General features: G+C 39.9%; 1 protein-coding gene across 4 annotated transcripts in view; it reads right to left on the reverse strand.

Moving 5' to 3' along the window:
* Window positions 1–22,544, reverse strand: part of FNDC3B (fibronectin type III domain containing 3B) — a 359,057-nt gene that overhangs the window by 298,775 nt on the left and 37,738 nt on the right. The gene's annotated exons all lie outside the window — the stretch shown is intronic.

The raw sequence follows: 22,544 nt of genomic DNA on the forward strand, positions 1-22,544 counted from the left end.
CAAAGAATCCAAAAAAATCTTTCTGAGGCATAAGAACTCTTACAACAAGAAACTCAAGTTTCAAATACAGACAAATCAGTAAGACAGTGACATTCATCTCCTAGAGCAACAAATTAGTAAAATTAAAATACAGCACGGCTAACTGATTTGCATGCAACAAACAATACTAGATAAGAGACTTCCCTTTTATTTTTAAAAATAGATTTAATAAGCCTATTAATTTTCCACCGGCCACTATAAATAAATGGAACTCCAAAATATCTTTCTCTCTGCAAGGGCGTCCTGGCCAGTCCCTGTTCGGCTGACCCTGAGTGGAATGTGTATTTACATGGCCCAGGGGCAGCATTGTGTGCTGGTGGGAAAACACTTCTCACAAACCTCCCATTCAGCGCAGGGCTCCACAATAGGTACTCACACAGGAAGCGGGCCTTGCTAACAGCACCTCTGGTTGTTCCAGAGAGCTTTTCCAAGGCAGCAGGTCCAGTGAAACCCTGCAAATGCCACGTTCACAGGCCCTAACTGCCTAGACTTCAGGGTCAACAAAGCTAGTGTTGCCCACAACCACCACCCCGGTTCTTCCCAAGGTGAAACTGAAATGGTGAACAATTTCGTTTCATTTTCCTAGCTTATCTTTCAGGACATCACTCTGTTCAAAAAAGTAAAACCCACAAACACACACACACGCACATGCACACACACACACACACACACACAGCCATAACATTTTTTTTCTCAAACTGTAAAACACTCCAAGTGTCTATTGCTCTTCAAAGCCAAATGAAATGTGTCAGTATGGAATATGGACTTTAAAATATCAAAGCTTCAAAAATCACTATTATATCTACTGAAAATTATGATTCCTTAAATATTGACCATTTTGTTTAAATGCAAAGGATAAAAACTATTATTTTAACTCCTAATAGAAAAGCAGGCATTGTCAACATCGTATCAATAATGACTTCTGCACAAATATGGGAGGAAATAAAGGTAGCTGCTTATATATGCCATCAAATCCATCAACTGGTGGTTGGAAAATGCAGTTAATAAACAGGTTTTGTCAATTCAATGCTAAACTACTGAACTACTGGTAATTCTTTCTCCTCCCAAGCATGTAAAACACACAACCTGGTTGTTTGAAAAAATGTGTTCATTAAATTCTCAATACCCCAGTTTCTCAACCTGCAAAAGAGAGGTAACAGCTGTTTCCTACAGTAATATTTTTAGACCATTAAATAATTTAATGATATTGGGCAAAGGGCAACCCTCCTGGATAGTTTTCCTCATTTCTCTAATTAAAGTACTGACCTCCATCATCAAGGTCCCTGCCAGCTCTAATAATCTATCAATTTGGGCACAGCAACAAAGAATATCACAATTAACACATACATGGATTTATTAGAAGTGTAATACTTAAGGCAGCCACCGTAAAAATAAAAGGTATCTGCACCCATGCCAACCATAAATAACACCACTTACTAGCCACAGGCAGTCACTTTTGCAAGACAGAAGAAGTAAACCAGAAATACCAGGAGGAAATGCTCACAATGTTTAATCCGAAGGTACATCTATTTATGTAAAAAAACTGAAATGAAATAGTCAAGATGTAGACAATGTTTAACCTACAGATAACGAAATGACGAGTCAACTATATTTTTCCTTTGTACTTACTATAGCTCTTAAAGTAGCCTACAATGAGCAACTGTAGTTTTTATAATGATAAAAGTTAACTTTTAGAAACTTGATGTAATCCCCTTCGTTTTGCTCCGTATGCTTGTTTAAATGTTTGTAACTCAAAATGCTTTCAAATCACTGTCCGACATAAAGTGTAGACCTAAGGGGGTATGGGCTTACCCAAGTCTCACAAAACTGGTTTCCACCAATCAACCGGAACTGTGGGCCAAGGCACTGGAAGAACCTGCACACGGTTAAGGAATAGATTCGGTAACATTTATAGAACCAGCCCTCGGGTCATGCTTGCTAAGTAATCCCTAGATTAGGCCCGCTCACCAGGACCAACCCAAACAGTTTTCTGTGTTTTTGTTTTGTTTTGTTTTGTTTTAAAGGGAGTAGGGGAAAGGCAGGTTCCCCAGCCTTACTTTTTTTAGATAACAAGCACTCCAAAAAATCCTCTTCCAACTGCCAAAATAAATCAAACTTGCTGGGTGGAGGACTCTCTGTCAGTCAAACGAGACTCAGCAAAGATAAACTAATAATAGAAATCTGTTACATACTTACTTAGCTGTGCTAACTATGCTAGTCCTTAACTAGCACAAAGGACTTCAAAAACTCTGGCTCTGAAAAGTACAGGGTGGAGTCGGAGAGTTCCCTCAGGCTTGGCAGGCCTCCTTGTCAGTGGAAAAGTACCCACCCACTCCTATCTTCGTGGGCTCTCTCCACCGCACCCTCCCTCATGTGAAACCTTCTAAAAATATTTGTCCCATATTTTTATTCCCTCATCCCCATATATTATAACATGCAACACATGTTCACTCTAGGAATCTGGAAATACAGAAAAGCAGGAACAAAGTTTCAATTATTCAGAATCCTATCACCAAGAAACATCCACTGTTAAGAGGTGATGTGCTTCACTTCAGTTTTTTTCTATCCGTATGAAATCTATAAAGTTGGAGGGCTACAATTTACACAGTGCAGACCAATCTATTCTTTATTTGATACTTCATGATCCTAACAATAACGTTGTCAACTTTAAAAGATAAGTAAGGACTGGTTCCTAAAAATCACATTTTCAGAGAAGGCAGTAAAATCCTCTTCTAGGGTCCTTGACTTTGGCAGAAAGATAGGGGAGGAAAAACATATTTAACCCACATGCCCAACGTGCACCTAACCCAGTGTGCAGCCAGAGGCATTAACTTCTTTCTAGAAGGTATCAGAGCATAGCGACAGAATACTCTTAGATTGTGTACAAGTATTTAAACAGAAGGGGCGCCTGGGTGGCACAGTCGGTTAAGCGCCGACTTCAGCCAGGTCACGATCTCGCGGTCCGTGAGTTCGAGCCCCGCGTTGGGCTCTGGGCTGATGGCTCAGAGCCTGGAGCCTGTTTCTGATTCTGTGTCTCCCTCTCTCTCTCTGCCCCTCCCCCGTTCATGCTCTGTCTCTCTCTGTCCCAAAAATAAATATAAATGTTGAAAAAAAAAATTAAAAAAATAAATAAATAAACAGAATTATGAAGTAAATGGTCCCCACATATCACTGTAAATTCAATTCTTTGTTCCATGTTTATATATATACAGGTTTCTAAAAAGTAAAGTTTTACTCTCTACCTCCTAAGAGCTATAGGATGTTTTATGTTAACTATTCATAACACATCTCTCATAACTATAAACCAAACCTACCCTCCCAGCAGAATATATATGCCAGGAATCAAGTGTTCTGGTTGCCCCAAAACACTTATCCCCGAGCATCTAGGCATACTGATGCCAGGAAAATTATTACCAGGGAACCGAAGTGACAAAGACTCTGATGTGACTTAAAATATCTTAATATAAAGTCTGAGCATATATATCATCACAGGACAGAATAGTGAAAAGTTGGACACTATCTCATCCATACAACAGAAAACTAATTTTAAAGTGCTGTAGAAATGAATCTATTAATAAAGGAATATGTTTACAATCCACTGTTTATAGGGAAATGACATAAAGGAATCACATATTAAATAAAAGGTCTAAGCCATGGTCTTATTTGTGCAAAACTAGGACTAGTTTATTTTTCACACAGGAAAAAAAAAAAATAGAATATACCATAAAGTGTTCACAATGATTATAGTGAGGAAAGGAGAAGGAGGAGGAGGAAGCTTTTATCTACATGTTCTGATACTTGTTATGATGCTTTTGTCACGAGGGTGGGGGGGAGGAAGTATATGGACCACAGAGCATCTTAAAGGTGATCTCATAATATTTGTCAAAGAATCTCATGGAAAAATGAGAAACGGATAATGGATATCTGGTCAATGACAATTCTATTACATAAAACACACCTCTATGACTTCCTGACATGGGCCACTGGTTGTGCCGGCCCCATATTCTGAAGCTGTGCACTAGCTCACAGGTGTGGTTTCCCCTTCACTTGAGGCACAGCTGGGCAGACCAGCAGTGATGGTGAGGACTGTGAACCTCCTAGAAGCGATTTTCAGTTCCAAGATAGATCAGAGAATCCTAAATCTAAAAAGGAACCTTGAAAAGTTCAGTTCTGACTCAGACTTGTACAATTATCTAAACATCTCTAACAGACCAGAGGCTTGAAACTATCATAACTCAGAATTTTTGTATTATACTATATCCTTCAGTTAGTTATCCCAGGATTTCCTCTCCCAAACAGTCAGTAAAAATATGTTTCTTCGGAATAACAGGATGGCAGGAATAGATAAGGTCAGGATTAGCCAGACCTGTGTCTGAGTCAGTGAAAAGCATAAACTGTTGAACATTTTAAAATCACCACAATAAAAGGAATTCTTCCTTTGACGAAGGATGTTATCCCTGACCCTTCCTTTCCATCATCACCACCACACGCGGCAGCACCCTCCTTTAGGAACTAAAGCAAATCACTTCTAGGTCCTGGAAATACCTGAAACCAGCTTACTCTGCCCACCATCCCACTATGCACCGCCCCCCTCCATCCGTTCTACCCCGCACGCGCAGATCATGAAATTCACTTCCGGAACATCACTTCCGCTAAGTCACTGCTCGCTCAAAACCAGTGATTCTTGGAGCAGAGGCCAGAGAAACACCGCTAAGGGATGCAGAACCACGGACTTCGCGCTGTGGGAGGAGCTGACCCACAGCCCTAACCATTCAGGCGCGTGCTTCTCCAAGGATGACGCAGGAACCCTTCGACGGAAGTAAGCGGGGCGCCTGCTGAGAAATGCAGCTTCCGCACAAATGTTCAGAGCCGCATTATTCATAAATGCCAACCGAGGAGAAACTACCCAAACATCTGTCAACCTCAGGATAAATTAATAAGATGAAGTACAGCCACATGACGGAATATTCTTTGGCAGTAAAAAGGAATGACGTACTGATAACAGGCTACAACATCAACCTTAAAACAGAGTGTGCTAAGGGGCTTGCCTATAGTTTCACGGGTTAGCTTGACCCAGATTGCAATTCTCTGCTAGTCCCAAAACACCATGTCTGTGGGTTAAAAAAATAGATTTATGTATGCTAGCTGAAAACAGCCAGTCACAAAAGGCCACATACTGTACGGTTTCCTTGGTATGAAATGTCCAGAAGAGGTGAACTTTTAGAGACAGAAAGACTGGTGGCTGGCTGGGGCTGGCTGGGTGTGGGGGTGGAGTCGGAAGGGACAGCTGACTGGTACAAAAATGTTCTGGAATTTGACTGTCGTGATGGTTGTATAATTCTGTGAATATGTTCTACAAAGATTGAATTTTACGTCTTAAATGAGTAAACAGTATGGCATGTGAATTGTATCTCAATAAAACTTTAAAAATACAGATCTCTCCCTTCCACCACGGAGCTGCTGAAGCAGAATCTCTGGAGGGAGGGGCCTAGATATCTTCCCTCGGCAGGAGGGAGGAGGACACACATGTTTACTAAGTACCCCAGAAAAGTCATAAAATGCGCTCAACACCCCTCTAGCCCTTTCCCAACGCTGTATATAAACAGACTTGGTATCGTATTCTGTTCCTCAAAACCATTTCTCAGGCCCGATACATCTACTTTAGTCACCCACCCTACATGAATGTATTTCCCACCCACACAACCACCCCTCCTAATCAGTGACTCTCGGGGGAGCGGGTGCCCACTCAACCTTTGCTCTTGGTACTCTCCTCCTGGGACATCAATCTGTTCTGCCCAGGCCTTACCTGCTGCTTAAAGCTACCTTAGGATTGCTCCCATTCATGATAAACTCTACTAAGAACCCTGTGGACATTCATACCCTCAAGTGTGAAACGAGGGTGATGGACTACTAGACTTCCTTCCCTATCTGACAGCTTGCGCTTCTCAGAGGAGAGACTCCAGAGAAATTCTCGACAAGCAGACTTTCTTCCATTCAGTTCGCTTGTTACCTCCAAATAATGTGTCTTGTGCAACTTCTTCCCCTACTTAATTTAGTGTATGGGGAAGTTAAATAACTTGAGGAATTTGTTTGAAAAGGCTGGAGAATGTGTATGTGTTTAAAGGTCCTCAAGATACTGCTATAGGGTCTGGCATATGGTAAGGGCTCAGGTATTTGACAAATTCCTTGATGCCTAAGAAGTCACTCCTTGAGCTCTAGTCTATTCACAGACTTCTAGGTTTGCTGAGGTATCCACACAAATCTTTGGTGTGGGGAGACCTGTAATTTCCACACTGCTTCTGTTTGACATACAATGTTTGCTGCCCTTCTTTTCCAACACTACCAACTCGTGGCAAAAACACCTGTGATGTGTTTTGGTTTTTCTGCCAGTAATGATGGCTTTATGACAGCATCTGAGGGACAGCGGTACATCTAAGGTTAGAGGTACATTCCATGGCATGAAATGAACAAAGATAACTGGCCCATCTTGTGGTCCATCTGCAATCGTATTCTCTGCGGCAGGCTACAGCCATTCATTACAGTCCCCCACCCACACACACAGTGCTAGGTCAGAAAAATGCCAGAGCACTCGGGTAATATTACTGGAAGCAACACAATTTTGAAAATTGTTCTTCAGTGACTACTCTTGTCAAGATGAATAAATACAAATTCCACATGAAAATGTGTGTCAGAAGGCATTCTACTAATAAAAGCCAACTTTTTGAAGAAGCTAATAACTTTCGGATCACATTTTATAGGTACAAGTATGCCCTTTTTTACTTCCAGCAACTACAGTGATAAAGTTAACTTTGTAAAGCTAAAATCCAAGATGCTGCAAAACAAAAATACAGGGGGCTGTACGTGTACACACACACATACACATACACACACACAAACTCTCTCTCTTTCTTTCTCTCTCTCTCTCAAATACTAGGATATTACAGAGTACTTGAGATTACAATGCCCATGTCTAAACCTACAAAATATCTGACTTCTGTAATTTCTAATATTTTTTCAGATGCTTGCAATTAAGAGAAAATATCCACTTCTTCAGATTGTGCTGTCTTTTTACATTTTAACATTACATAGAATAAAACCTTGGTAATTCAAATTAATTGAGGAAAGGGAAGTCCCATCTAAATGTATACAAAGAAACATCTGTAAGAGCAAATTCAAATGCAGCTGAAACTTCCAAAAGCACTGCCAAGTGGGACTCCTACCTGCTCTACTTAACAGATAAGACACACGAGTACCTCTAGCAACCGCTACTTAAAAAATATTTCCCAAGTACTTCAGAAGAGTTTTATTATATTCTACTCCCTCTCCCGGTTCCCCAATCCCAGCCTCATTTTGCTAAGTTATTTTTCAAACTCTTCACAGATGATGAAGAGATTATTGGGGTGAAAAATCAGATTTACCGCATTCTCTTCAGTACCTAGACCAAACTAGGTAAAGAATGATTTAGTTTGTTTTCTGTGCTGGACCCTAAGTAACAGTATCAACTCATATTCCTAAGCCTATCCTGCTACATGAGAAAGCAAAGTGATATCAAATACTACACTGGAGAATCAGGACACCTGGGTTATTCTGATTCTACCAAGAACTATGTTGGTGTCCCTATGCACAAATCCTTCTCCAGCTTCATACTATATGCTGTTTGGTGAGAGCCCTAGATTTTTTTTTTTCACATGCCCACTCCAATTAATTCAGTACAGTATTGAGAAAGATTCACTGCACCAGTTCCGTGATAATGAGAGAGGGTTGCCAAGGCTATGAAATTGAAGGAGGAGAGCCATGTCACATATTTGCCACCCACTGGTTAGAAAAAGCACCATGGACCCTCCCACTTGGGCGTTCTCCTCAATCAAGAACTGTGGTGGCAAAAAAGAGGCATATTTGGTGCTGGGTTAGAAGGATCCAGAAAGTCTCCGGTCTCTGCCTCTAATTCATTCAACATTGCCGACAATATTAGTATCTGATAACTCAATAGTGACTAATTTTAAAAACTGTTCAGCAGGGGTGCATGGCTGGCTCAGTCGGTTGAGCAACGGACTCTTGGTTTTGGCTCAGGTCATGATCCCAGGGTTGTGGGATCAAGCCCCATGTCGGGCTCCATGCTTAATGTAGAGTCTGCTTGAGATTCTCTCTCCCTCTCTCTCTCGGCCCCTCCTCCACTCCCACATGCGTGCATGTGGGCATGCACACACCCACTCTCTCACTCCCTCTCTCAAAATAAATACAAAACCACTTAAAAAAATAAAGTATATTTCCGTCTCACTTAAACCAGAACTCTGAGTATTATTTGGCCATCATCCATCTATCTATCTATCTATCTATCTATCTATCTATCTATCTATCTATCTTAAAAGCCTAACTGCTGGATAAGTGAGTAAAAATACTATTTTTTAATACCTTCTGTACAAACATCACTCATATCCTAAGAGAATGCTGTCAACACAAATGATGAGGTCATACTCTCTTCCATGACAGCTATCTTTTGTAAAGTTTTTAAAAAAGGTTTTTACACGATCAGTCACACTTCAAAATATACCTCTGAAGATGCAGATCTCTAACTTGATATATGTAGATTATATTCCAATTTTTAAAAACATTTCATAAGAGGGGCGCCTGGGTGGTTCAGTCTGTTAAGCGTCCTGACTTCAGCTCAGGTCATGATGTCGCGGTTTGTGAGTTTGAGCCCCACATCGGGCTCTGTGCTGACGGCTCAGAGCCTGGGGTCTGCTTCGATTCTGTGTTTCCCTCTCTCTCTGCCTCTTCTCTGCTCGAGCTCTGTCCCTCTCTCTCAAAAATAAACATTAGAAAAAATTTTTTTTAATATTTCATAAGAAATTCTCACGCCAGACACACTGCCTAAACTCTACACGATATGAGCAAAGAGGATCTCAGTGGCAATCCAATATCTGGAGTTTAATTCAAGTTCTCTTCTATCCACCAGCTGTGTGACTTAGGTTTCTCAGAGCTTACGTACACCTGCAACATCATGTGGCTGGACTAGCTGATCTCGAATTCCCTTCTAATTCTGATTCCGGGATCCCAATACAGCAGTTTCAGCAATGTGGGATAAATCCTACATAAAGGTCTAGTTAGAAGGAATTTTCCCTGGATAGTACTTGCTTAGCTACATCTCTTTAACGAAAAATTACAATAGCCGTACAGCACTCACTCAGGTCACACCTTGAATGATAAGCATTTTTAGGCTGCCAGCTTTTTCTAGAACAAGATGAGGCAAGCACTTCTCTGGTACTAAGCTTCTCATTACTTTGAAACTGAATGGTTGTTTGATGAATGGTAAAAACTTCGAGATCTGAAGGCAAAGTGGTATATACTAGACTATCATTTCTTGCTGTATGTAGTGAGCGATGTCCTGAACATCCCTGAATAAGGTCTGCCTAGAACTTCAAATTCTCCTTCAGCTTTTTCACAAGGTATAAGAAGGTCACAAATACAGAATCACTTAATTCTCATAGCCCCTGGCAAATACCAAAGACTCCAAATCATATTTTTTACATCGGCATGAGCTTTTCTACCACGAGGGTTTGATTACCCCTCTAGCATGTTACAACCTACACTAATTTCAAAAATGCAATCAATCTCAGCATTTAAAATTTGCAATGGATTTTTAAGTTTGTTTTTAAAACAGCAGCACTTTCAAGATTATCTAATCCATCTCTTATTTTTGAGAGGTCACACCAGTGATTAATGGGAAGGGTAAGGTCTCTGGTCTCTCCAATCACTTCATATTTCTGAACATATTTTCTACCTAAGTTTATAAAGGAAATTTGAGCAACTGGGTGGCTCAGTTGGTTAAGCATCTGACTTTGGCTCAGGTCATGATCTCAAGGTCTGCGAGTTCGAGCCCCACATTGGGTGAGCACGAGCCCCTCTGGTGAGCAGAGCCCCACTTTTCTCTCTCTCCCCCCACTCTGTCCCTCGTGGGATTCTCTCTCTCTCTCTTTCTCTCTCTCCCCCTGCCCAAGCTCACTTGCACCATCTCTCAATAATACATATATATATATATATATATATACACACACACACACACACACAATATATATATAGATAGAATATACATATACATATATATATGAAACAACGGAGTTAGAAGCTCTTTACCACACCCACACACATATACACCAACTCTCGTTTATCAAATTCCAATGGTTAATTATCCTCCCGCCTTCTCCTCCCATCCCTGACCTCCATCAGCTTCTATCTGCAAAGTCCCAAACCAGTCAACTACTGAGGCTCTCAGAGAAAACAAGTATTACCTACATTAATAACAGGAAATCTCCAAACGACACACACAAGGAAAAGATGACCACGCCTAAGAATGGTAGTTTACAATACAGGCATAATAAATTATAGGTCTTAACTAGAAGCACATTACCTTAAAAAAAAAAAAAAAAAAAAAAAAAAAAAAAAAAAAAGGTGGAGGGGGAGTCAATACAGAGAGATTTGTTTTCTAAACAAACAGGAAGACTCAAAAGTATCCTCTACATTCCATCTGGATTCTACAGTTTTAACCAAGTCACTGCAAAATATCCCTGGGAGTAGCCTGGAGGAAAAGTAATTGCAAACCCAAGGAAAAGTGAAGGAAACAGATACACCTGTAAGGAAGCGGGAACGAACTACATGTATCTATTTTTTCCTAAATCCATCCAGGTGGGAACTTCCAAAGTATATAAAATGGAACAAATAAGCTGCTTTGTACTAATATATCTTATGTGAAAACAAAATTCTACCATAACCAAACCTGAAAACTCTAGATTGAATAGCTCGAGGTTCTTTAATACTAGACTTCACAGAACTAATATACACTGAGAATCGCTCCAGGGTCACACTTTTTTGAACACAAACTTGTCTCAAGAGCTAGGGTTCATCAGATAATATTCTTTGGGTAATACTGCTGTAGCTATCTAATTATTTTCAACTCTCCTAATGAAATGATGTGATATCTCTATCTTTTTTCACCTAAGAACTTAGCCCAAATTTTTGGTAAAGAGTCAAAGAAAATTGGATCCACTGGTTAACTCCATAATCAAACAAGCCATTCACAAGTCTAAAGGACTGACTGCACAATCTTCTTCTTCCACGTAATATCAAAATATAAGTCGCATTTCCACATTAAACATGGTTTGAAATTGTCTAGTTATTCGAATTTCCCCTAGGAATAGTATGCCATTTGTTCTTTCTACCAAAGAGATCCAAGGCTCAATTTTCCTAGTCCCCAATGCAAAAAGAAACCTACAACATTCACTTCCCCTGGAAGAAGTATCACTTTTCCCAAACAGTAAACTTTTTTCTCAGCCTTTTGCATTCCAGGCCACCACTACAAATAGAAAATAGTCTCTCTAGTAAACAGGAAATGTACAAATGGAGAATGTACACCTTTCGGGCCCTTCTAACGCTGTACCTGAGCACAAAACAACGTGGCCATGCACTTTCAACATCTGAACCAATTACGCATTAACAAACAGTTCAACAAAGGAAGCATTTTTTCCCCAGACCCACATTCCATGCGGCCACTTCACAGTCAAAGCACTGAAGTTCGTTCCTCTAAGTCAGAGCAGCTATCTCTTCCCCCTTGCATACCATCAGCAATCACAGCTACAATCATAAAAAGGCTAGACCTAAAAGAGAGATGTTAGACAAACATTACATCAAGGGGCTACGATGTTCGAATGACTACAAAAGCCAAGGACATAACGTCAATGACTAAAGTGGTCCAGTTTGCCTTTTTCCCTCTTTTGTAAAACATGGCTAGAGAGAAATACGTCTTCACATTTAAAAATTGAAAAGCTGAGGCGCCTGGGTGGCTCAGGAGGTAGAGCGTCTGACTTCGGCTCAGGTCATGATCTCACGGTTCATGAGCTGGAGCCGAGCATTGGGCTCTGTGCTGACAACACGGAGCCCACTTCAGATCCTCTGTCCCCCTCTCTCTCTGCCCCTCCCCACTCATTCTCTCTCTCTCTCTCTCAAAATAAACTTAAAAAAATATTTTAAAAAATTGAAAAGCTAAAAGTATGCACATAATAGTAAAAACCAACAGACAGCTTCATTATCTATGGGTGTGGTAGGGTCCCCTCCCTAAGGAAAAAACAGAACAAAACCTTAAGGCTATATGCATTCGTACGTGACAACATCCCTCAGGACCTTGTGACAGGAGACTACTTAATCAGACTGCATGTCCGTGTGTTACTATGTATGGGAGACAAAGAAGTAGAAAATATATAAAAAACTACACCGCATGGCGTTGGGGGCTCAGTTCTTTGGTGAGAAACCCAACTGAGCCCTGCCGGCACAAATCAAGTTGCTTCCTGGAAAGATAAGGCTCGGTGTCATGCCTCTCTGTGCAAGAATCCTGCTACATGGGGACGGCTACAAGCTGGAGAGTAAATGCCCCTTTAAAGAGGGAGCTCAGCTCAGGCCTCACTACCATGCAGGAACGCAGGCCCACACTGCCAAATTTCCAAGAACGATCAGAAATTTCATTTTAGGTGAAATCCCTTAATTTTTAAGTGTCGCTTCCAAATTCAAGAACAAACAACACTGTGTAAGGTCAAAAAACAAAATCTGCAGGCCATATCCTTCAGCCCAGTTTACAAATTCGATCCCATCAAACCAGATGGAGCAACCAAAACTACCCAGAGAGGTCCCATCACTTGTCCAAAGCTGAAAACATGATCTAAGAAATGAGTCTCATCAATTTATAGCACCATCTAACTACCACACGTTGTTTCATTTAATCACCAAATTTACTGAGCACCTACTGTGAGTGAGATGCTGTTGCAGACATTGGAAATTCACCAATGCACAGGTAGAGGGGAAAAAAACAAAAAACCTGTCCTCCTGGAGTTTACATTCTACTAAAAGGAAACAAACAATGAACATAATAAGTTAGTTATGTAGTGTGTAAGAAAGTGATAATTACACACACACACACACACACACACACACACACACACACACAGCAGGGCAAGTAGAATCAAGAGTACTACATATTAGGGCACTTGGGTGGCTCAGTTGGTTAATGATCAGACTTCAGCTCAGGTCATTATCTTGCAGCCTGTGAGTTCGAGCCCTGCATCAGGCTCTGTGCTGATAGTCTGTGTCCCCCTCTCTCTCTGCACCTCCTCTGCTCGCACTTTGTCTATCTTTTCTGTCTCTCTCAAAACTAAATAAACATTTAAAAAATGTAAAGCGTATTAATTTCATGTCCTACAAAGATTTTGTTGGGGCCAAAATGTTTTCTAAGCCGTTACAAAGTCTAACATGGCTAACATGTAACTAGACAAATAATTTTTGTACGCTTCAATTCCCTATCCCTAAAATAAAGATCCTAGCCTAGCCTACCTAACGCCCACTATTGTTAAGACGATCTTTAGCTACTATCTGAGAAAAGTGAACATGTTCTATTTTAGTGAAAGAGTCATAACACTGCCTATTAAATCTTTCCAGGTATTCAGAATACCTCTTAAATGTCCCAAGAGCTTATTAGATTCTATCCTTCAGATGCAACAAACAGCCACTAAAACCGTTAACATTTCCTTTCCCTTCTAAGATCTGACCACATTCTGAAGTACCATAGTAAGATGTCAATTTACAGAAGAAATAGAATGAAGCTGTTCATATTTTCCTCCCATTTTCATTCTCCTGATTATCCAGCACTGACCATTTTCTCTTACCATGATTTTGCTTGCCAACAGCTATGTAATGTCTTTTACTCTCTGTGAAGTTGCTAGTATGCATTACGTGTGATCGTCTCTTTCCTGCAACCCAGAAACGGACAGAAATGACAGGGCAATATTGTTGTGAGATACACTCCATCAGTCTCTGGTGCTCATACAAGTCCTGCCAGGTAAGTAAAAATGCAAGGCCCTGCTTGTGCCGTACCCAGGCTGTTTCTCAGAGTTCTGTTTGCAGTGAACAACTTTGACAGATGGGATGAGGTCTCTCCTCTGGATAAAGACCAAGTTCACCTACTGCACGCTACAACAGCAGTGGTTTGCCCCAAGTCTAGTGTTCCACGTGTGTGCAGCTCCATCTGGACGCTTCGGATCACCCCTGAGGGTCTGGGGAGCCAGGAGGAACTGACACAAGCATGCTGATGTCTGGGCTGTTTGGTACGCCCCTGTCTGTGGCACGGAAGTCCCTCGTCTTCTGCCAGCATAGGACAAACGGCAACAGAAGAACTATTAGCTTAAGGTAAATCAAATGCCAGACTGAACAATGCCAAATCAAGTTAAAGAAGCCCACACTTACTTACTCAAAGAGGTCATTCTTAGTAAGCTTATAGACAACACTTACAAACCATCTTATCCTAAATGCATGCCTGATTCATATTGTACTTTAGAACTAACGTCCACAAACATATACGCATATTACTAATAGAGTGCCTCCCACATTAGGTTTCAGAAATAGTTAATAAATTCCAATCGAATCCAGCTATCATTAATCCTTACCTCGTCTAAATTAAGTAACTAGAGAGCTGTGTCTGAATCTGTACCTGGCATTACAATCAAGTCTCCCACCCTATCAGCACAGACTGCTTCAGAAGACAGGGGAGCAAGTTCTAGGCAGAGTTCTAAATATCCAGGGGCGCCTGGGTGGCTCAGTCAGTTAAGCATCTGACTTCAGCTCAGGTCATGATCTCACAGTTCATGGGTTCGAGCCCCACATCGGGGTGTCTGCTGTCAGTGCAGAGGCTACTTTGGATCCTCTGTCTCCTCCTCTCTCTCTCTCTGCCCCTCTCCTGCTCATGAGCAATCTCTCTCTCTCTCTCTCTCTCTCTCTCTCTCTCTCTCTCTCTCAAAAATAAACAAACATTAAAAATCCAGATTAAGTCCAACTTCTCAGGGCCTCAATCTGTTTACCCATGAAGTAGGAGGGCTGGGCCAGAGGGACACATCTCTTTTTCCAGTTTTGATGATTTCCAGAATCTGATGATTCTACATTCAGCCTATACATGAGTGGAACATTCTTTACTGCTTTGTTCAGTGCTGGAGTGGTTTTATGAAGTGTGGTCCTGCAGAAAAGCTGGAGAATGAACTAGATGTCCTCTCAAGATACCTCCTGGCCCTATAATCCCATGATGTGCTTATAATGGAATTTGGCTATCCTTATAATTAGAAATGTAACTTGCTGGTCACACATCTGGATCAGATAAATCTGCACAAATAGCATTTCACCAGAAGCAGAAATGCCAAGCAAATGACAGCTGTGCTGTTACATCAGCCTTGCAAATAACAAGGAATACTATTTATCCATAGAAAGTAAGTGACCACAGCAGACAGTAAGTAATAAAGCTGACTTTGGGCATGGGGGAGATGTTTATAAAAAAAAAAAAAAATCTATATTGGTCAGACTTCCTTATTGGTTCACAAGGCTGGTACAGAAAAGAATTCCCATACATACCTCAAATGCCAAAACACTATTTCCTTATTTCCTGCCATCCTAGTTAATGATGAGTTTCTTGCCATTGAACTTTTGTAAATGTAAAGCCTCCTCTGACTTGAATGTCAACGTATCACATGGAACCAGGAACCTAATCCACAATTAAGTATTATCAAAGTGTCAAATGTACTCTGGGAATACTCACAACCATAGAAAATAAATGCATTTCAAGTTAACAATTAATTTCACTCAACCAACGTGCTGGATAATGTGAAACAAGAGGAAATTATTTTCCTAAGAAGAAATAAAAGCTCTTCCTAGCCAATTAGGTAAGCATTAACTACCTTACACTTTGAAGCACATTTCTTAAACCCAAAAACTTAATGTGTTAACCTAACTGCTCTGAGGAATAACTGACAAAATGCAAGACTAACGGCAGATGGGAATTGCTAACCTTACCCCCAGCCGTTCAATCTTGTAAGTTACAACACTGCTGAAAATTTTACTTTCCACGTTCAGAAATACATTCAGACTTTGGGTGATCATGATGTGCCAATGCAGTGTCCATCAATTATAACAAATGCACCACTCTGATGGGGGAATAGGGATAATGGGAAGGCTATGTATGCGTGGAGGGAAAGGGGTATATATATGAGAAGTCTCTATACCTTCCTCTCAATTTAGCTGTGTATCTAAAACTGCTCTTAAAACAAACAAACAAAGAAAACCTTCCAAAAAATGGACTCAGTGTATTATAGATTTAAGAAGAAAGTAACTTTTATATCAAGTCAATGCCCTGCTTTGAAATGTATGTATGAAATAAGATCCTAAGATTTTAACCTATAAAATGTAAGGCTCAAAATCATCACTTGACATACAAAACACAAATACAGAGAAGCACAATATCAGCATAAAACTCAAAATTCTAGACTTGGGTCCAATTTTGTGCCATGTACAGAAAAAACAAAGAGAACAAAGATCAGAGAGACAATGAAACAAAAGATACACCACAGAAACCAGGGTTAGATTTCAGATCAATGGAGAAAACAGAGATGATTGGAGAAGTAAAGTCAGTCAGAAGCAAATTTCTGTGGCCATTAAATGGAAGAATCCAGAAGGTAATCCGATTCTTCCCATTTTGCAATACTAACGAACAACCACTAGTAACAACCAGTGTCTTTGAATCAGTCCTGAAAGGAGTACAGGGATAGAAAACGACGCAACAGATGAATCTCTGGAAAAAGAATAAATCACAACTTCCAACCTTTATATATCAGTTTTTACATATATATCAATTTTTAAACTCAAACCTTAGACTAACATGACATCCTGATGGTCAATCAATTTTCAAAAAAGTGTTAATTAACTATTTCCAAATACTGGGGAAACAGTTTAAGTAGCTGAGGTTCTAAACTGATTCTAATTCCTAAGAAAGTTACTGTAAGGAAAATGAGTTAGCACTTCAAAAAACCTAACCACCAGATTCAGAGACTCAAATAGACACACACATTTTACGCGTAATCATGGGATGTCCTTAATAAACACAATCAGCAGGAGATTCCTAGTCTAGACTTTCTTTGGGGCCCTCAAAGCTTTCTACTAAGAACATATCAAATCTGAGCCCGTGATGGTTTATCAGCAAACCACCTTTAAATTACAGGTGAGAGCAGAGCCTTCTGGCTTTATGCCAAGACGAAACATCACATGGGCAGTTCCCATCCCTTCAAGCTATTGCTAAAAATTCTAAGATTCAAAAGGATGTCTTCAACCTAAAAAGGGCAAGAAGTCTCAGGAGAAGGTCACAGCTGAACCACACTCAACTTCAACAGTCAATCCATGAGAAAACCAAGCATATTCCAAAGCCTCAGGTACAAGGCAATTACTGAAACTGGGTAATGCCGCCCCCCACCCCACCCTTTCCAATAATTCTTTCAGGTAACTGAAGGTCATTATCAACTAGCCTTCGGAGTGAAGTACAAACTTTTGATAAGATAAACCTTATTTTTCTGTTGAGGTTCTTCCATAGTTGTTTTCTTCATTCAGGTTTTAAACAACCTCCTCATTCGTGTTTAAAAAAATAATAACTGGCGCTATTTGTCAGTCTTTTCTCTTTCTCCACCCTCTATTATTCTAAATCCATTCTTTTGTTTTAGAACGCTGTTTGTGACTTCAGATTTTAAACCAAGCATTCGAGATTCTGCGCAGCCACACAGACAGGATTTCAGTTACCAAGGCTGCCAAATCAACAGCCAGTCCAGCAGTGCAAAAATCCAGTCCCTACCTTTTTTTTTTTTTTTTTTTTTTTTTTTTAAAGAAATAGATTTTCTGCCTCCATGCTTTTCATTTCCAGGAACAATACTTCTCTCACGAAAAGCCAAGGCACCGATCAGAACTCGGCCTTCCCTCACCCAACACCTCACGTTAAAAAAACACTCCCAGGTCCTATCTTTCCTTACTAGGAACTCCTCATCTTAAAGGATATTGACAATTTGCCAAATTGTGGCTATTGAGGCATTATTTGCCCTCTCAACACATTTCCCTGTGTACAGAATTGTGAGGACTGAAGGAAGACCTGAACAGTGGCGACACAGGGGTAATCCTAATACCTGTGCTTCAAATACCTGCCTGCAAAATTTCTTTCCAACTATCTACAGACCTTCATGTCAATATCCACCCAACTCGCCTGCCAGTTTGTTCTTCCTGATCTCTCCTCCTATTAAGCTAGCAGGTACACTTGGAACTGTAGATCCAAACACAAAATCCCACCAAGGGCAAAGGCACAAGGACCTTCTAGATTCCTGCAACTGATACAGATTTATTCTTTTATTCTAATCAGCACATAATAGAAGATACTGAGACCTCATCTCAGATTCTGTGTAGCTTAACAGCATAACATTTATAGTACTTAGTAGAAGAAATCATGAATTCATATTTTTCATGTCTCCCTAATCCTGGGGATACGCAGATTTATACAAATGTCCATCCCTGTCCTGTCTCTGTGACACACTATTTCTGTAGGGTGTGGGTTCCATTATCTCAAAGGTTGCTTAAATACCTATGTAGGAGTTTAGCAACAACAACAACAACAACAACAACAACAAAAGTGTGTCCTTTATCTCCTGTATCAAAGGGTCAACAGACAGTCAAGTAAACACATTCCCATAGCAATCATATGACACTCATCACCAGAAGAACTTCCTGTAAAAGGCGGCCATGGCCAGGAATCTCCAAAACTAGCGTCTGAATTTCCTCCCGCAGTTTAGGGAATGCCCCTCAAATCAATGAGAACAAGAAAGATGCCTGGGTGGCAGCAGACAGAAAGCTATTATTAGAGTCAAAAGCATTTTGTGCAGATTGCCCTCATCCAAAGGCGCCGTGTTTTCATCTGCCACAATCTAAATGTCTCAGTATGCTTAAATATTTACTTCAATCAACCTACTGCTCGCAGAGAAGCTACGATGAAAAGGGAGATTCCTTTGTAATCTGAAATTTACCATTTCCACACTAAAAATGAGTACTTTCTTACAGACATTGTCATATTGGTTAAATGGCATCTCTCACCTTCTTCTGACAAAGAGATCTGCATTCAGTTGGACGTGGACACCTGTGCTCACCCTCCCAAATCCCAGGATTCCATTAACATGACATTATTAGAAGATAGCTATTTTCACAGGTTTTAAATGGAGAGGAGGGGTCTTTTAAGGATTAGTACAAAGTGTCATTTCACTTTAAAGAATGTCAAGTGGAAGTTCACAGAAAAAGTTAAAAATAAGAAATCCAATTTGGATTTGCCCGAAATCATACAACTAGGCAGATTCTCCTTCTCTGTGTATTTTATTTGGGTTACTACTTTTGGCTTTGAGGCATCATTTTCTCTGAAAACAAAAATGATTTTTTTCCTAAGGTGATTTTAATACTAGTTCCTTAAGTACTTTTTCAGTTCGCCTTTATGAACTTAAAGTATTAGGAAACTCAAAAGTATTTGTTTTAGGGGCTCCTGGGTGGCTCAGTCGGTTAAGCATCCAACTTCAGCTCAGGTCATGATCTCACTGTCTGTGAGAGTTCAAGCCCTGCTTTGGGCACTGTGCTGTCAGCTCAGACCCTGGAGCCTGCTTCAGATTCTGTGTCTCCCTCTCTCTGCCCCTCCCCCACTCTCTCTCTCTCTCTCTCTCTCTCTCTCTCTCTCAACCTCTCTCTCAAAGATAAATAAACATTAAAAAAATAAAATAAAAATTTAAAGTATTCCAGTTTTCTTCTTTGGAAAAAAAAGTCAAACATTTTTTATAGTGGGAGCCTTTCTACAAGAGATCAGAGAGAAGAATCCATTAATTTTCTCTCAGACAACCACACTGGAGGCCAAAATCTTTAACCAGGGAAGGGAGAGAGCATTCATCAGTTAAGTGTAGTAATGTTCTAGGGCTTTGTTTATAAGTCCATCATAAATTGCCACCTTTCTTGGACTAGAAAGCTTTAACTGATATATATGTAGTTCAGAATAAAGTAAAGGAAGAGGCAGGCCTATGTGAAAATGCCACCTCACAGAGATTTTCCTGCCCCTAGACCAATGCAATCCCAATCTGACTGAATAATGTCACATTTAAGGCTTGGTTTCCTTGCTCTTTGACTCTACACATTTTCTCATGTTACAAATATATTTACATTGCTCATTAATAAAATTCCTAAGTTGTTAATTTTTTAAATAGGAGAAATTCTATTTTTAAAAGAATAAATAAATTTCCAACTACACCTATGCACAGATTTTTAAGTGCTTCCAATCCCTTAAATTATATTCAATTCAGAACAGACATGATTTTTTTTTACCAATCCAGTCCCATTTACTTCAAATGCCAGGTCTCCAGCTACCTCTCTTGAATAATCCTACTTACCTATGATTATATTCAAGTTGTACTTATGTGGCTTTCGTGTACATAGATTTTCTTTTCTTTTTTTTTAAATTTTTAAAGTTTATTTATTTATTTTGGAGAGAGAAAGGCGGGGGGGAGGGGGACACAAGAGAGGGAAGGACAGAGAGAAAGAGGGAGACACAGGACCTAAACAGGCTCCAGGTTCCAAGCTGTCAGCACAGAGCCCGACGTGGGGCTCGAACCCAGGATCTGTGAGATCATGACCTGAGCCGAAGTCGGACGCTTAATCGAGTAAGCTACCCAGGTGCCCCCCCCTTTTTTTTAATTTTTTTAAGTTTATTTACTTATTTTGGGGGGGGCACACAAGCGAAGGAGGGACAAAGAGAAAGAGGGAGTGTAGATTTTATTTTCTAATGTGAATGCAAACTTTGAAGAACCACATTCCTATTTATTTTGTTTACTTAAACCTCTTCCCCCCAATATACTACTTTATATAAGACAGACATTTTTTATTTATGTATGTATTTATTTATCTAATATAATTTACTGTCAAACTGGCTTCCATACAAACCCAGTGCTCGTCCCAACAAGTGCCCTCAATGCCCATCACCCACTTTCTCCTCTCCACCACCCCCCATCAACCCTCAGTTACAACAGACATTTTTTAAAATTCAATCTCTAAAACTATTAACATTGGTCCAAATTTACCCATGTCAAAGTCACTCTAGAAATAGTTACAATTTTATTTTAAAATTATACTTCGTTGTCTTAAAAAGTTAAAGACCCCTCTTGATGCCCTTGTGACCTGAAGAGAATTTACAGGCTTTTATCACATATAATGGAAACTTTCAAACTTCCCTTAACCACTCTGAAACTCAAGAAAAATAACTTAGTATTTTTGTACTGTGATCATTTTTTTTTTTTTTAACTAATTTCCACTTCGTTTTTTTAACGAATTAAAATAAAGGAAAACTGTATACATCCACTCTCTTCCTAGGAGCTGCCATTTCATCTTTGCGGAGACGTGCACTCAAGTGGAAAGGCAGGAAGAGCTCACAATTCAGAAGGGAAACACATACAAGCATACAACACAGAGCCATAAAAGACCACGTGCAATTGAGCAATTGAGCACTAAAAGAGAGCTCCATGGGTGAGGGCATGGCTAGGACTCATCATACTCCAAACGGCAGCACAATTCTCTACAATGTACACTCTCTGAAAGCAGTAATTTTTGTTCTGCTCTCTGCTGTATCCCCATGCCTCAAGAACAGTCCAAACAGTGCTCAGTAAGTATGTGCGGAATAAATACTTGTAAAAAAAAAAAAAAAAACAAAAAACAAAAAAAAAACAGAAATTGTGCAACACATAGTAGACATTACTAGGAAAGAAGACAGGAAAAAGACATGGCAGTGGTTAAATTTTATTTTGAGATTGTATTTCTTCCGGTCACCATTACTTCAAGGTGGGCACAAACTTTAAGTATCTAAGGGCAGATGACCATGATGGTAGTCAAAATATCAAAACAGGGGCACGTAGGTAGCTCCGTCAGTTGCGCATCCGACATCGGCTCAGGTCACGGTCTCACAGTTTGTGAGTTCGAGCCCCGCATCGGGCTTGCTGCTGTCAGCACAGAGCCTGCGTAGACCTTCTGTTCCCCTCTTTCTCTTTCCCTCCCCTGCTCCCGGTCATGCTCTCACTCAAAAATGAATTTAAACATAAAAAAAACATTAAAACATTAAAAACATTAAAAACATAAAAAAAAAAACCATAAAAACATTAAAACATAAAAAACATTAAAAACATTAAACATAAAAAAACATTAAAACATAGAAACATAAAAAAACTGTTTTTAAGAAATTCAAAATATCAAAACACACAAGGAAAACCTTTAAAAAGTAGGGACCTTAAGGCCCTTAAAAGAGAAGAACTAAAGGCAAATAAGCTAACTGTAGTTGAATTTGAGTTAACTTTGAAGAAACAAACCTGTTCTAGGTTGCTATGGAGCAGTATTTTCTGAACTAGAGGCCAAGACCCATTCCTGTGTGATATAATCAATTTAGTGGGTCACTGACTTTCTTTTTAAAAAATATATAATAGTACAGAATTGCATCACAAAGAATAAAGGCAAGCACGGACTTAACGAAACTTTTGACTTTTGATTCAGCTATTACATACATAAATATTTTTGTGTATGTGTATTTACTGAGCTACTATACCTCAAAGCGT

Source organism: Leopardus geoffroyi, chromosome C2 (assembly GCF_018350155.1).
Source record: "Leopardus geoffroyi isolate Oge1 chromosome C2, O.geoffroyi_Oge1_pat1.0, whole genome shotgun sequence".
Classification (NCBI taxonomy): domain Eukaryota; kingdom Metazoa; phylum Chordata; class Mammalia; order Carnivora; family Felidae; genus Leopardus; species Leopardus geoffroyi.